The following is a 16192-nucleotide window of genomic DNA, read 5'->3' on the forward strand; positions in this document are numbered from 1 at the left end:
CCTTGGCAAATGTCCCTGATGGAGCAGAATTGCCCCCAGTTGAGAACCACTGCCCTAGATGGTCTTTAAGTTTCTTCCTTCCTGGAAACTTTCTTGGATTATTTTAGACTCTGTGCCTAAAGTCTCAGTTTTAGGACCAGTGATGCACAGGGAAGTGCCCACGATATACCAAAGTCTCATCGATGTTTTCATGATTCATTAAGCAAAAGAAATAAAACTGAATTTTCAGAGAATACTTTGGGACATGTGGCATAAATATGAAACAGAATTCAAGCAGGTGCAATTGTCATCTAAAAAACTAATAATAACTGGCTTTGGACAGTTCCACCTTTAGTTAAGACAAGTAAAATGCTATAGAAATGTTCAATTGCTTTCTAATTTGAAATGAACTTACAGCACTAAAAAAAATCAAAATAGACTACTGTTTTCTGCAATGCCATATTTTTATTAAAAAAGAAGAAAAAGCCTAGGGGGTGCCTGGGTGGCTCACCTGATTAAGTATCTGACTTCTGGTCTCAGCTCTGGTCATGATCTCACGGTTCGTGGGCTGAAGCCTTGTGTCCAGCTCTGTACTGTCAGTGCAGAGCCTGCTTGGGGTTCTGTCTCTCCCTCCCTCTGCCCCTCCCCTGCTTGCTCTCTCTCTAAATAAATAAATAGACTTCAAAAAATAAAAAATAAAAATAAATATTTGTAAAGGCCTACTGTTTTTTTTCTATTTTATAAGAAATACTATGGAGCACCTGGGTGGCTCAGTCAGTTGAGCATCCAACTTCAGCTCAGGTCATGGTCTTGCGGTTCGTGGGTTCAAGCCCCACATCAGGCTCTGTGCTAACAAACAGCTCAGAGCCTGGAGCCTGCTTCAGATTCTGTGTCTCCCTCTCTCTTTCTCCCTCCCCTGCTCATGCTCTGCCTCTCTCTGTCTCTCAAAAATAAATAAATGTTAAAAAAAAAAAAAAGAAAAATACTCGAGTGTCTTTCTAAAGGAGATATTTTATTCTTCTGCATGAGCAATACTACAATCTTATGAAAGGAGACAAATTAGCCACATCTTTACTATCTATCTTCCTAAACACAGCATATTTTTATTTGCCATTTCATTAACATTTTATTAACAAGAACTCCCTAATATCTGACACCACCATACTTTTGAATTAAAATTATTTATGCTCATGCTAATGACTTGCTTGCTACTTGTAAGATCCTGACACCTTTTGAATTAAAAAGAGTGACAAAAAAAATATTCAACACGGTTTTAGATTCATGATTCTTTGAAAATCAGTAGTTCATCCATATAGAGAAAGCCATTTATTAACCAGGATGTTTCATTACCATCAACATTCTACACCTGACACACATTAAGTGTTCCACAAATGCAGAACACCATTATCATTACTCACAACCATGCCAGAAAACAGAGTTTTATTCCAAATAACCAGTTTGGTTTTACAGCAACTAAAAAGCACAAACTATGAAAGAGGAGACTATCACTCAATAAATTAATATTCTGAGTTTTCAAGCCTTGTATCATGCCTCGTCATCATTTTAACATCTGTGTCTTATTATGTGCTCAAATAGGTCCAAATTGAGTCACGCTACCCCATCTTCTTCCACTGCCACCTCCCCTTAAATGTCTCTTTTGTAACCGCAGATACCATGACAGCTACTTGAAAGTGGCCCAAGCTTGCAGCTGTCAAATTCTTGAGCTGGGCTCAACCAGCATAACATTCTAACAAACTGATCCTTGAAAGCGAAAGAAGGGGACATGATTGGGCTCTGCAGACACAGCGGAAATGAGGGGTCCTTCCACCATCCCCACACCACCCTGCAGGCCTTTATTGGAAAAGTCAGGAAAGGACACTGGGCCGGAAGTTAGGACCCTAGTTCTTTTTACACCGTAGTGGACTGAAGTCATAACACCTTCTAGCCCTGATCTTTTAGAACACTAAACTCTTGAAGTATTCTCCAGATTTAAAATTCTGTGAGCTTTTGGGTCTTTCTTTAAACCAGATGGTGCAATTAAATTTATGTTTGAAAGTAAAAAAAAAAAAAAAAAGCACAAGAGCCCTTTTAACTGACTTTATGGAAGAAATGGGATTTAGTTTGAATAGTAACTCTAAAGCAGGAAGAGTTACTTCTTTTTCTAATAGATATCAGAAAGATGGAAAGCCAAAGTTAATTACAAAGTGTAATTCAAGCCTATGTCTGTAAGCAAGGACTTCAAGGAAGGAAGTGAGCTTTTTCTAGTAATGTTTTCAAAACAAGTATTTATGAAGTGATTAATGTGGCCAAGATCACTTCACCAATCCCTTTGTGGACATCCTTTCCCTACTGCCTGTCCCTCACCCTCAATCCTGTATCTCCCTAACAAATTAGGATAAAGTACGCTGTATGATCTCCCAGTCATCCAGGATTGGCTTCAGGACTTGAAGTCATTTTGCTAATCTTAGCAGATGTATTTATCCAACACCGGATGAAATGCACACACGTACACAAATAAGTCCATCATCTAGATGTTGGATAGATGTTCCATCTATCTTGAGGAGAAAAAAAAAATCTCAGCAGGCTAGGCCAGTTACCATGATGTCTCTCCATTACTGTAAAGAAATTAGAGCCAAAATATAGGGTAAAAACTCCCAAGGAGGAAAAAGGCAGAAGGGGGGAAAAACATACTTCTCTGCAAATTGTAAAGAGATCTATAAACTGCAGTCTTAATTTTATTAAGCTAAGCTTCTTAGTATAGAAATCCCCAAAACTCTCCAACTGGGCAGCTAATTGAGTTAGGAAGAGCCAAAATGACGTCCCTCTTTCTCTTATTCATCACAGGCGATGTACAAACGCTTGCTCAATATGATAATGTGACTCTTGTCAATGCACGTTCAAATCAGATAGAGGATTGGCTAGTGATGATGTCATCCCCATGGGTTAATCCCCAGTGAATGCAGTTTTAATATCATATGCATCAACACAACATTTACATAACAAAGTATTATATTAAGTGTAACAATAAACGGAGGTACAGATAAAAGCAGCTATTAGAGAAAGGTTACGTGACACTGAAAAGGAGGTGGGGGGACAAAGACTTTTTTTTTTAGATTAAATGGAACTAGGTCATCAAACAATACACATCTCTAAAAAAAGCAAAAAATAAATATTGAAATTCAAGTGACCTAGAACATTCTAGCACTAGAAATATGAAAATGTTGCTTCCAATGAAAAATATTCAGTAATTAAGTAAAAACATTTATAAGTTGTGTGTGTGTGTGTGAGAGAGAGAGAAAGAGAAGTTTTAAAAAATTAAAGTCATTCAAAAATAAGTGAACAAGCAAGTATTGCTTTTCTGTGAACAGCAACTTTATCAGGGAAAATTGGCCAAGTCAAATCGTGACTTAAAACCTTACAGTAAATTTTAAAGCGTCAAAGGGTAGTTAAGATGCCACAGAGGGAAGAGAGAAGAGTCACGCAAAGCAGAACAATGAGACAGAACTGAGGGAGGAAACCTTGAAATACAGCTTTATGAGAATATTGATCAAGTAATGTCCACATATATGAAGAAAGCTTTTTGCACAAATGAGCAATGCCTCCTCACGCGGTCAGTTTGGGAGGACATAAGTCATTATTAGTCATGATGATTCTGAAAACTGTCTCTTGCTGCCTTATTAAGATCTGTATTTCCAATCCAAAGGAAGTGTTAGGCTTGCACACTGATTTATGACTACAAACTTAGCAGAAATGCCTCTCACTGTAAAGCCCACAGGGAGCTGTTGAATTTTTTAAGTCATACATCTGTTCAAGAATGACCAAGTGTAAAACACTGATTATATTGTGATTGGGCAAGTGTGGGTGTCTGGGTGTGCAGGTTTAATTTTCAGGTTGGTGTGGATAATCCCTATACCAAGGGTATTAGAGAAAGAAGCCGACCAAGGCTTTGAACACACCGATCCCCACACACCGGGATTGCCTGTCACATCACATCAACCTTGCTAGTCTTGGAGGGACGGCCATAGAAAAGTTAAAGGGGAAAAGAGTACAGGGATGCAGATGCTTCACCAAGGGGGGTCCTTAAATCCGGGTTGGGGGCAGGGGAGGGGTGGAGTTTGGGCACTTGAGTAGGTCTCAGTGAGTCCATGAATCTGTACGTGTACATCTTGCTGCGAGTTGCCTCATGACTTGCCTAAGGCTGTCACTGGCATCCGTGGAACCCCCAGACGTTAAAAAATACTGATCCAGAAGAAAATACTGATTCAGGAGAAAATCCAGTGGCACTGTGTCTAGCTTCAGCTGCCTCCATAGATGTGGGATATACGGCTTTTCACTTTTCATCCTTCCCAAGCCATGAGTTTAGGGTTAAATATGCTCTCCCTTCCAGGAGCGGATTGACAGGGCAAATGATGCAAGACAACGTTTAAAAAAGTGGGGAAGCAATGCAGACACTCTGCCCTGGTGGCTAATCCGAGGTGCCTAAGGCGGGAAGGGACGGAACTTCCAGACCCGCTCTTAGTGCTTCCACATGGGCGGGAAGCTTAGCGCTTCAGCCGGAAGACGCGTGCCAGGTGCACGCTGAGTCCTTCCAGCAAAAGCCTCACAGCCAAGATTTCAGGTGTAGGCTAACCAGCTCTCTCCCGTTGGCTCCTATAAGGATCCCGGCTCAGACCCAAGGGTTGAAGCCCAAGGCCGGCTTCTGCAAAACAATTGCTCACCACGAGTTCGCCCTCGCCCTCTTCATACCGATCCGTAAGTGGCCTTTCCCGCACCCAAGGAGCTCCCTGGGGATCTCTGAGTGGCAGACACGAACCCTGAAGTTGCAAGATGCAGCTGCCCAGCCCCAGCCATGCATCCTCTCACTCAGGAGCGCGGCTTCCAACTTCGAGGTGCACGGCAAGCACCGCACAGGAGGTCACTCCCGCACTCAAGAGCATCGGGGTTGGGGGCGGGGGGCGACGAGGTGCTGCCCGGAGCCGAGCCAAGCCGGTATCAGCCCGAGAGGCAGCTGTTACCCACGAGACAGAGACTGAGCACTGGATCCAGAGCCACCCCAACCCCACCTTCCCGCCCTGTCCTTTCAGCTCCCAAACCTTCTTACTTGACTAGAGCCGCAGCCAAGTCCGGCGGCCGGGCCCAGGACGAGGCACGGATCTCCGCACAGAAGCCGGAGGACGCTCACCGCGCCACTTCCCCGCGGGCGCCCAGGGAGTGGCCCAGCACCTCCGCAGGCTGTCCGTGAAAGTTCCCACGTCTCTCCGAAGACAAGTCCGAAACTGCCGCAGAAAAGCAGCGACCGTAGAAGCGCGGGCGCGACTCCCCTCCTGGGGTCCGGCAGCAGCCGCACGCCGGCTCGGTGCGCCCCGTCCGGGCCGCGCGCAGAGAGCAGTGCAGGGCGGAGCCGGCAGGCGCGCGGGCCGGGAGGGGCCGACCCACCGCGGGCCGCGCTGATTGGCCGGGCCGGCGGCCGCCCCTTCCCCCGCCGGGCCCGGTGGTCCACGTGGGCCGGCCCTCGTCCCGCCCCGGCCCCGTACCGCCCCCGACTCGCCTCCGCTCGGCTCGCAGCGCCTCTCCTGAGCGCCTCGCTGTGGCCACCGCTCCGCGGGTGCCGGGGAAAGGTATTCTTTCCGAATACCTGGAGCCGCGTGAGCCCTCCATGAGGGAGAAGAATTTAGGGTTCGGCTCCCAATGCAAAACAATCCCCACGCACGGTATCTGCGTCCGAAGACCCGAAACACTTCGCAGACAGGCTTCCTTGGCGGCCCAGAGCGTAGCGCAGGCATCACTAATCCGACTTCTTATGTAACTTGCTTGCGTGGGAGAGGAGGAAAATCCGCGCACATGTCAATAACGGAATACTTTGTTATTTTAAAAATTACAAAAGTACGACTAAGACTTCTCTGACTCGCACTCCGTGCTGAACCTTCCCCGACTGAAGTAACGCTAACAATCTGTCACATGTCAATAGTATTCGTTTTACAGAGATCCTCATTGGATCTCCATTTTGTAGGCAAGAAAACTGAGGCGCCAACAGGTTAAATAACTTGCTCAAGATTACGGCTAATCAGTGGTAACTGTGTAATTTGAACCCAAGGAGTCTGGTTGCAGAGTCCACGTTCTTTAATATTCGAAGTGTAATCCAGAAGAGGCATCCCCAGAGACTTTGTTAGAAATGCAGACTTTGAGACCCCACACTGGAATCAGAAACTTCATTTTAACAAGATCCCCGGGTGGTTAGTTTATGCAAAAGTTTGAGAGGCACTGCTCTCTACCACTATCCTGTTCACTGTCATTGGTTTGCCTTACTCTGCACTGATATGAAATAATGCGCTCTCCTGCCTCTACCCCCATCCTGCACTTCAAAGTGTATTTGCCCTTCTCTGAGCCTACTGCTTGAGCCAATGTATCGAAGCCTTCCTGCCTCCCTTCCCCCTACCTCTGTTCTTTGCACACGTGTACCCCATACCATATTATTTTGCATATCATTTAACACTTTCAACACTTTGTTCTTATCAAAATCAGGGCTCTGGGCCAAAGACAATCATGTTACAAAGTAGTCACCAGTCTTAGAGGGAATTCAAGCATCAGAGACAGGGGCTTCATCTCTGAAGTGTGCCTTTGTGCTAAGATTCTAGGGAGAATGAGGGCAGGTGCAAGGAAAACCTATAAGTACATGCCAGGAGATGTCATACCTCTCTCCTGAGACCATTCATTCATTCATTCATTCACTCAAAGCAATTGAGGGTCAACTGTGTATCAGGCACTGTAAACAGGTGCTGGTATCTGCAGAAATAAAACAGTAAAAACTCCTCCTATGGAGTTTACCTTCTAGTGAAGGGAAGCAGGCAACAAATGATAAATAAGTAAAGTACAGATGAGTAGAAGGTATGTTACAGAGAGAAATTAAGTGTAGAAAGGGAGAAGAGTGCTAGAGCTGGGGCTATTGAATGGAGTGGTCAGGCTAGTTGTCACGTGAACTTTGGAACAAAGACTTGGAAGGGCTGAGGGAGCAGGTCATTTAGAAGAACTCCACATTCATTCATTCACCAAATATTTATTGATTTAGCACGTTATGTCAAGCATGGTTATGCCATGCATCTGAGTGTTCACTTAAGCTCTGCTTTTTTCAGATCTCCAAGTCTCCCTAGACTGAAGTTTACCTGTCCTTCGGGGGGGGGGGGGGGGGGCAGGCAGGGAGGGGGGAATGTAAGCAATTGTGTGGCTCTACCTAATACCATATTCTCCCATCTTGGGTGTTCAACATTGTTAGGGGTTTAATTGTGTCCCTCAAATTCATATGTTGATATCCTAACCCCTAGTATGTTGGAATGTGACCTTATTTGAAGACAGAGTCTTTACAGAGGTCATTAGGGTAGACCCCAAACCAATGTGACTAGCATCCTTATAAAAACGAAAACTCTGAAGACAGAGGCACAAGGAGAATGTCACGTGAAGATGAAGGCGGAGATCGGGGTGATGCATCTACAAGGCTAGGAATGCCAAAGATTGCAGACAAACCATGCAAAGAGGAAAGAGGCATAGAACAGACTCTCTCTCTCTCTCTCTCTCTCTCTCTCTCAGCCCTCAGAAGGAACCAACCCTACCAGCTTCTTAATTTCAGATTTGGCCCCCTAATTTGTAGTGCTTTGCTAGAGCAGCCCTACCAAATGAATAAAAGTATGATTCTTAGGCAAGATGGTACAGTTAGGTACCATCTTCAATTTTCCAATGTCTTTTGGCAAGAACCCAAAATGGTCTGATCAATTGAGATTTACTAACCAAATCAGAAGAAAAGGCAAATTATGTTTAAAAACAAAAAGCCAGGGGCACCTGGGTGGCTCAGTTGGTTGAGGGTCCAAACTCTTGATTTCAGATCAGGTCATGATCCCAGGGTCATGGGATTGAGCCCAGTGTTGGGCTCTGTGCTAAGCGTGGAGCCTGCTTAATATTCTCTCTCATTCTCTCTCTCTCTCTCTCTCTCTCTCTCTCTCTCGCTCTCTCTCCCCCATGTCCTCCTCTCGCATGCTCTCTTTCTAAAATTAAAATATATATATATATATATATATATATATATATATATATATATAGCAAAAAAAATAAAAACAAAATGCCAAATGAGCCCCAATTATTTGATTATTTTTACATCATCTATTTATTGAATGCCTGCTGTGCACCAGGTTCTGCGATATGATGACAAGGCAAATGTAGGCCCTGCTTTCATGTGACCTGTGTGTCTTGTTACAGGAAGAGTTGGACAGTGAGCAAATCATCAAATATATGAACAAGGTAATTTCAGAACCGAGTAAGGGCTTAAAAGAAGACTAGAGGATTAAAAGAATGGAGGATGGGTTTAATTTAGATTGGCTGCCCAGGGAAGGTCTCCACGAGGTGGTGACATATAAGCTAAGACCTCAGTGACAGATAGCCATCCAAGCAAAGAGCTGGCAGAAACTGCTCTAGGCAAAGAGAACAATCCCTCTTGGAAAAGAAATATCTCTGCCATGCATTCCATAACACTCTTTCTTTCGCTCTTTACCACCCATTGTGCCTCCTTTGAGGTAGTACAAAATCAATTAATGCCTGTCTCATAAAAATAGGGTCAAACTCTTTATCTTCTTAAGTAAGAACCTGTGAAGGCTGTACACATGCAGTTTTACACGCATGAGCAGCCTCACAAAACACCCTTTGACGTGGTTCTGTATTTGTGGATGGTGATAGCACATGACTGAGACACTGTTTATTTTCCTTACCTGTAGCATCTGTTGGACACGCCCTGGTGCTTAAGCAACAGGCTGATAACTGTGCCTGAGAAGGAACATTCCAACTCTCTTAGGCCCACTTACAAAATCCTCATATTATCAAGTGAAGCTTCAGTTTTAAAATTTTGCTATGCTCATGTATTTTGAATGTCATCTTTACTTGGGAGATTAGTAAGAACACTAACGTTAATCCGGCGGACTTCACATGGATTGTTATCCTCACAACCCTATGAGATAGGTTCTCTTATTTATAACATCCATTTCACAGATGGGAAAACTGAGGCTCAAAAAAGACTAAATAATGCACCCAGAGTTAAGACCACTATTGGAGAGCCGACTTAGACCTTGAGCCGGTCTCTTTCACTCTGAGGCTTATGTCAGGATGGGCCAGCCCAAAGCAAAAAGCATGTGTGTTTTCCTTTGCATTTGCCTTTGAAATTTTCAAAGCACTGTTTTCTAACTTTTTTTTTTTAACCCCAGCCCTCTAGCTTTCAAGTTCACTCTTCTAGGCAGATATTTGCTTTGCTTTCCTTCACTTCAAACTGGGAACTGCAAGAACTTTGATAAATGAAATGACTGATATATATTTTGTTTTCAGCCTGTTTTTCAGCATCCTCTGAGGAAACAGGAGTCAAGCTCCTTGAGCTCAGCCTGCCTTGTCAGACATCCGTGCCTCATACACGGACACTCTCCACCACAAAGGGGGGCCCCTCCCCTCACTCGGATACTAAAGACCAGACACCCATGACAAACCAAATGCCCTACACGATGCGCTATGCCAGCTCTGGCCCTCTTTACACAGATACTAATAGGTCCTCCTGCCTGAGAGTGAACATCTAAAAATGGCTTCAGCTGATCTTTGTGAATCACTTTCTATTCTAGTAGCTTCCCTACAGTCTTGGCCAGGGAAAAAGCCCGGGAAATTTGCAATGGTGAAAAGATGTGAGGTATCTCTCCTTGGATCCTGGATTCCCCCACCTCGCTTAGGAAGTGGGCAGCCGTTTTAGCTGTTAAATGACTTCCTGCCTGGGATGGCTTGGTCAGGCTTGCTTTAAACTTCTGGAACCCAGACAAGGTATCTGGCCATTCGCTTTGGAAGGCTCAGGTGGGTTTCACTCTCCTTCCATTCACTGACCACAAATGCTTCAATAATTTATGCCCTGGAAAAGAAGAGCACTTCAGGGAAAATTAGCATAAGAAGGATTTATGGAACCACAGTGGGAGGGCATTTTTAGAGATCACACAAGAGCTGTTGCATGGAGCAGTATGAGCCAGTTCCAAGCAGGACCAGCCTCAGAAAGAATCATCAAAGAAATAAGACTCCTCTGGTACTCTCTTTTTCCCATCCCTTCCACCCACTGTCTCCCAATGTGGCTACACAGAAGACCACTACTGTCATTCATTAATTTATGTTTTCATTGATTCTTTTATGAAGTCATTTAACATTTTTGTTTGTCAAATTTGCACATCCTGTTCACAGCAGTATGAGACACACAGCCAAAAGATAGGAACAACTCAAGTGTCCTTGAATGGATAAACACAATGTGCTCTGCACATACAGTATCATATTATCTGGCCTTTAAAAAGAAGGATATTCTGATACATGCTAGAAGAAGGATGAACATCGAAGACATGCTAACTGGACCAAGCCAGTGAAAAAAAAAAGACATCTACTGTATAATTCCTCTTATATGGGGCATCTACATTAGTCAAATTTGTACAGAGAGGGTAGAATGATAGTTGCAAAGGATGGAGACAGGGGAGAATGGGCAGTTTAGTGTTTAATGGGTATAGAGCTTCAGTTTTGCCAGATGAGAAGGGTTTCCAGAGATGGATAATGGTAATGGTTATGGAACAACACAAATGTACTTAACACCATGGAACCGTACCCCTACAAATGGTTAGGTGGTAAACTTTATATGTATTTTACCACATTAGTTAGTTTTTTAAACTAACATTCTTCTAAATCAATCAAGAGTAACAAAATTTTAAAGCTTGAAATGTGAGACGTAATTCAATTTTTTTTATTTTTTTGAATGTTTATTTTTGAAAGAGAGAGAGAGTGAGGGGTGGGGAGGGGCAGAGAGAGAGGGAGACAGAGAATCCGAAGCAGGCTCCAGGCTCTGAGCTGTCAGCACAGAGCCCGACGCAGGGCTCGAACTCACGGACTGCGAGATCACGACCTGAGCTGAAGATGGACGCTTAACTGACTGAGCCACCCAGGCACCCCAGATGTAATTCAATTTGTATCAGAGCTTACTAGACTTAGACTAAACACATTTTCATGTAAACAAAAAAAATTGTTTAATTTTGTTTGTATATGCTAGACATAGTAACAGGCACTTGAGATTCAGTTGTAAAAGACATTCATAATCCCTCAGAACTTAACAAAAACATAGCATGACGACCTAGATAGAATCCTCATTCAGTTTATACTTTCTTCCTCCAACAAACATGGAGTCCCATTGAAATTTTTAAAAATAGGAGAGACTCTGTTGACAGAAATGCAGAAATGCTTGACCAGTGATAGGCTAATAAGAATACTATTCTGAGGGAAAACAGGGTTTGTAGTCACATTTGTATCCCACCATGGGCCTAGCCGGGCCTTTCTAACTCTGTATTCTTTGGGACAGCCATCCCACATCACAGAGAGTGATTACATGTACTAAGAATCCCTTCCTTCCCTGTTCACCAACTCAGCTTGCTCTGAAAAGACTCAATCTAGATGAGGATGATGGTCAAGAGACAAAGGTCATCAAGTATCTTTGGAACTTGGGTTCTGAGGAAGCTGAGCTTGTATCATGCAAGTGGATATTATGGCAAACTCAGGGTGGAAATAGTAACCACGTTTCCGGTCCATAACTGTGCTATTAAATCTCCTAGACTTATAGTGGAAAGTTTTGGAGAAAGCAGAAAAATAAGTATGGGGTTTTATTCCAACTTTCTTTCCATCTCCTCTATTTTTATACCGGCAACAAAAACCACCTGCCATTCGACTTTTATTTTTGGACTTGAATATTTTACCTCTACCTTGAAATGACGTGATTTAGTCAAAGGTCATAAATGTTAAAGTAGGATTTAAGAGGCTTCACTTGGACATCTGACATTTGGAATACTCTTGATCAGGGACTTACCCACCAGGGAGGCCAAATCTATCAGTGGACCTCAAGTCCCATGGATTTCAAACAAGTTGCAGTACTAAACATTTGCCTCACTGCCAAACACCCCCGTCTGAGGAAGCATCCTAGGCAGAATCCTTGATTGCCAGTGACAGAAACTCAACACAAACAAATAGGCAAAAAGAGGCTACTGCTTGCGTAACTGAGATGCTCTAGAAATGTAACTAGATACTGGTATTCAAGGGAGGGCATGAATGTGTAAGTATTTCTTCTCCATCTCTTGGCTGTGTTCTTTTGCTTGCATTGGACTCATTCTCTCTTACTAAGAGGAGGTTTCTTCCAAGAGGCAGGAAAGATGATCTTCAAAAACTCCAAGCCATCTCCTTCCAGCCATATGACCTTAGATGCAAAAAGAATTCTCCTCTCGCTTCAAATTAAAGAAATGTAGGCCAGGTTGTTTTACAAGCACCTCCTCATGCCCACACTGGGTATAAGAGGTGAATAGCAGTCACACTATAATCACACAGTTACATTCCTCCAAAAGAAGGAGTGTTGGACAATAACTAATGTCCATGCCAGGAGTGTGCCACATACAATGCCCTGATTGACCAACCCATACGACAATAGCTAATTAGATTAGTTTAGGCTCCGGAACCTAAAACTGTCCATCCATCCACTATTTCTGACTTGCGTGGTCTGGCTGGAAAAATGGCATGAACCAATCACACTTTCCTCCCTGGAATTTGAAAATGGAAGCTCAAGAAACTGAGCCATTGATTTGGGGCAGCTGAACTAAATTACATGACAAATACTTATGGGTAATGTGCAACTGAAGTTATAAAGAAGCCAACCTACATAACTGGAGATCAAAGAAGAGACAAACATTGACGCTGAGACCATATCACCTCTGAAAGAGAGGTTCAGGGACTTGCTGGCTCAGTTTACTGGGAGTCTTCATTAGATGGTCTTCACTCTCTCCACTTTACAGATGAAATATTGAGGTTCAGAGAACTTATCTGATCTTTCTTAATGTGATGTTTCAAGCTAGAAAGTCTCTAAGTCAAGAATACACTTTCCCCCTACTGCAAGAGGCCTCAGAACCTTGAGTAGCATTGAAAGAGCTGTACTGACTGCACAGATTTGGAAATCATCTATCTACTTAGACTCCTAGAGGCATTCCCTAAAGCCATGGAAGGGCGTGAGGCTGCCAAGTGAAGGATCACAGGTAGGGAATAGCGGTGATATTACTCATTTATCAGTGCTCACTCTCAGCAAGACTCCACACATTATGTACTCTCTCAGCAAAAGGGAGGTTGGGGCAGAATTTGTGGAGATAACAGTGATCATGCTTCTAGGTGCCACAACATGAAACAAACTTCAACTTGTTTTGTAGGACTTGGTGATTTTCCTCCCATGCTTATGCTGCATATACTCCCATTTTATCCAGCCTGAAAACTTCAAGAGAATCTCCCTTTTACACATGAATTTATAAATAAATCTTGCAAATTAGCACAGGCATACAGAGCCAGGCTGAAGAAAATGAGACAGAGCATATCAAAAAGTGGGTGTCAGGTTGAATATGGCAACCCCCAAGGCGACACCTCCACCCAGTCATGATAAACAAGGTTCCACACTGAGTTGATTCTGCCCCTGGTGAATTCAGAACATTCTAACATTTTAATAAGATTTTTAAGAGCAACAAATAAAAAGTAACGTATGATTCATCATGTCAGCACTTTATTCTGTAACATTAGCACACACTGACATAAATTTTAAGGAGTAAATACATGTGCTGAGATGATTTTTTAAATATTCCCTTGTACTTCCTTTTAGTCCATGACCCTACTTTCCATCCTCACCCGCAACAAATTCAAGCAGCTAGACAGTATGCTTACAACCCTAGGGAAAAATGTACCAAAGCAAAACTCGGAGAACAAAGACACACAGCCATGGCTTATGAGTTTCAAAATAGGCCGCTGAAACCCATGCTGGAGATAATAGTTTTGAAAGGGTTTCTGAGCCCCAGAAGCCAAATTTTTGAATATCAAAAAGCCACAGCATATCTCGAACAATAGATTGGGAAAAATAGCCTCTCCTCTAGCTTTCAGACAAGGCAAGATTCCATAGGCTGGATGGAAGAGAAGATCTGATGAAAAGAAGAAAGTATGAGGCCAGTGAGCATTACCTACAGAGACCACCATGGACAGCTCTCCTGGGTCATGTGAGATCAACAACAGAAGTCTGACCTAGGATGGATGTGCACAGGGCTTCTCAACCTTGGTGCTGTTGACATTTTGGCCAGATAATCATTTTGGCCTGGGACCGCCCTGGGCATCGCAGGATGTTTAACAGGATCGCTGGCCTGTACCTACTAGATGTCAAGAGTACCCCTAAGTCATGACAGCCAAAAATAACTTCAGATATTGCCAAATATTCACTGGGATGGAGGGTGAAGAAGGGAAGGTGGAGAGAAAATGCCCAGGTTGAGAATCAAGATGGGAAGAGGGAAAGAGAAAGAGAGATTACACAAATATCTCTTTCTAATGAAAAGTTATATGTTCTTCATATAGCAAACTTTAAGAACACAAAAATCACCCCCCCAAAAATCATCTATATTCTACCCACTCAGAAATAATCATTGTTAATGTTTTATCTGCACACATTTTTTCCTATATATGTATTTTATTTTCACAAAGCCAAAGATTGGGGCCATATAACCATAGGTTATACAGTTTTGTAACCTGCCATTTTTTTACTTCACAACATGTTGTGGATTTTCATGAAGGTACAGTATTCCTTAATACAGCCATAACATAATTTAATTAGCCAATCCCCTATTGCTGGACATTCAGGTTACTCCCAATATTTCGCCATTACTGGTAATGCTCTGATGAACATTACATATTCCTTTGACTGTTTTCTTAGGATGAATTCCTAAGGAATGTTCTTAGATAAAACTGATATTTGGGGGCTGTTTCTATAACATTTGCACTTTCATTGGTTTAAGCCATAGTTTGCTGATTTTAAAATATACCTTCTATTTCTCTAGTGTTTCTTACTCCCCCACAGAGCTTTCCACTTTGTCAAGTATGCAGGGCAGCTACAAATTGTCCCTTTTTACCGAGAAGAAAACAAGTGATCCCAGAAGTTAAATGACTTGCCCATGGCAACACAATTATGTCGCACCAGAAGACTAAAACCCATCTCCCCTGAGTCACCTGGGCTTTTGGCTAATCGTGCTCACACTGGTACCATATTTGCTGCCAAAATTGAAATAATTCAGAGAAGATGAGTATGTCCCATGCTCATGGATGATGTGCAAGTTTGTGGGCACTAAGATGTTAGGATAACTCTTGGTTATGAGTCCTGTCTCCAAGTGCTATTTGTGTACATTCCAGAGATCCCCAAACATAGTCCAAGGCCATGAGACCTCGGATGAGTGAATCTACCACTCTCCATGCAAAATTCCACAACCAATCTCCTCTCCAAATGCTGACTTAGAGGGATAATATTTTAAAATGCTAATTCCAACATCTGCTGCCATCTTATCCCTAAAGCCAAATTAAGTCGGTACAGTCTGCTTTTACTTCCGGTTACACTCTAACACAGATTTATTACCAATTAATTTCTTGTCGAGGAAAAACAACCCCGTCATAAGTATTTTAGATAACAACATCTAAGTATTTTATATTGCTTTAAGTCTGAAAAGTTAGAATAGAGATTGCATCCAATGTTCATTACCTCTTAATGTTTGCATTCTTTTTCATGTTTTGATTCACCAAGAAAAAATGAAAATGCTACCCGCTGCTTAGCCATTTTTTAGGTTTAATGAGATTAAATAAATTCTGAGGGGGAAAGGAGTACCGCTTAATAATGTTTTAAGTGGTTTGTGGAAACATTCCCTCTACCATGGGCACAATTTTAAACCCAAGCCAACTTCTGCAGTGCTACTGAAAGCTAATGAATGCCTTAATAATATGCAGAGGAAAAAAGCGATGAGTTGATTAGATACAGAAATATCCTAGACCTCTGATTAGGAAAACAACTCCATTGTACTTAGAGACAGAGCTCATAACAAAGAATTACCCGAACATCCCAGCGATCCATCTCACGATCCATTAATAATAAGTGATCTTCCTGGCAGCATACGTTGAGGTAACTGACACTCACTGATTTGAGGGCAGACTTCAAAGCTCCAGATAAACCTTGAGCCAATTTCTCCCGGTCCTAATATTACTCAAAAACTGAGCACAGTTTAGAAGATCATATAACTTTTCCATTTCCTAGAACCCAGTTGATTCCAATCCCTCCTCCAGTTAATTAAAATTCCTTTGC

General features: G+C 42.7%; 1 protein-coding gene across 1 annotated transcript in view; it reads right to left on the bottom strand.

The window, feature by feature from the left end:
- The window catches only part of TAFA4 (TAFA chemokine like family member 4), a 174011-nt gene extending 168656 nt beyond the window's left edge, over positions 1–5355 (bottom strand). The window contains exon 1 of the mRNA XM_060631544.3: positions 5081–5355. The gene's annotated coding sequence lies outside the window, so the exon portion shown is untranslated. The remainder of the gene's footprint in view (positions 1–5080) is intronic.
- Between the last annotated feature and the right edge of the window lie 10837 nt (positions 5356–16192).

This window comes from Panthera onca, chromosome A2 (genome assembly GCF_046562875.1).
Source record: "Panthera onca isolate mPanOnc1 chromosome A2, mPanOnc1 haplotype 2, whole genome shotgun sequence".
In the NCBI taxonomy this organism is placed as follows: Eukaryota; Metazoa; Chordata; class Mammalia; order Carnivora; family Felidae; genus Panthera; species Panthera onca.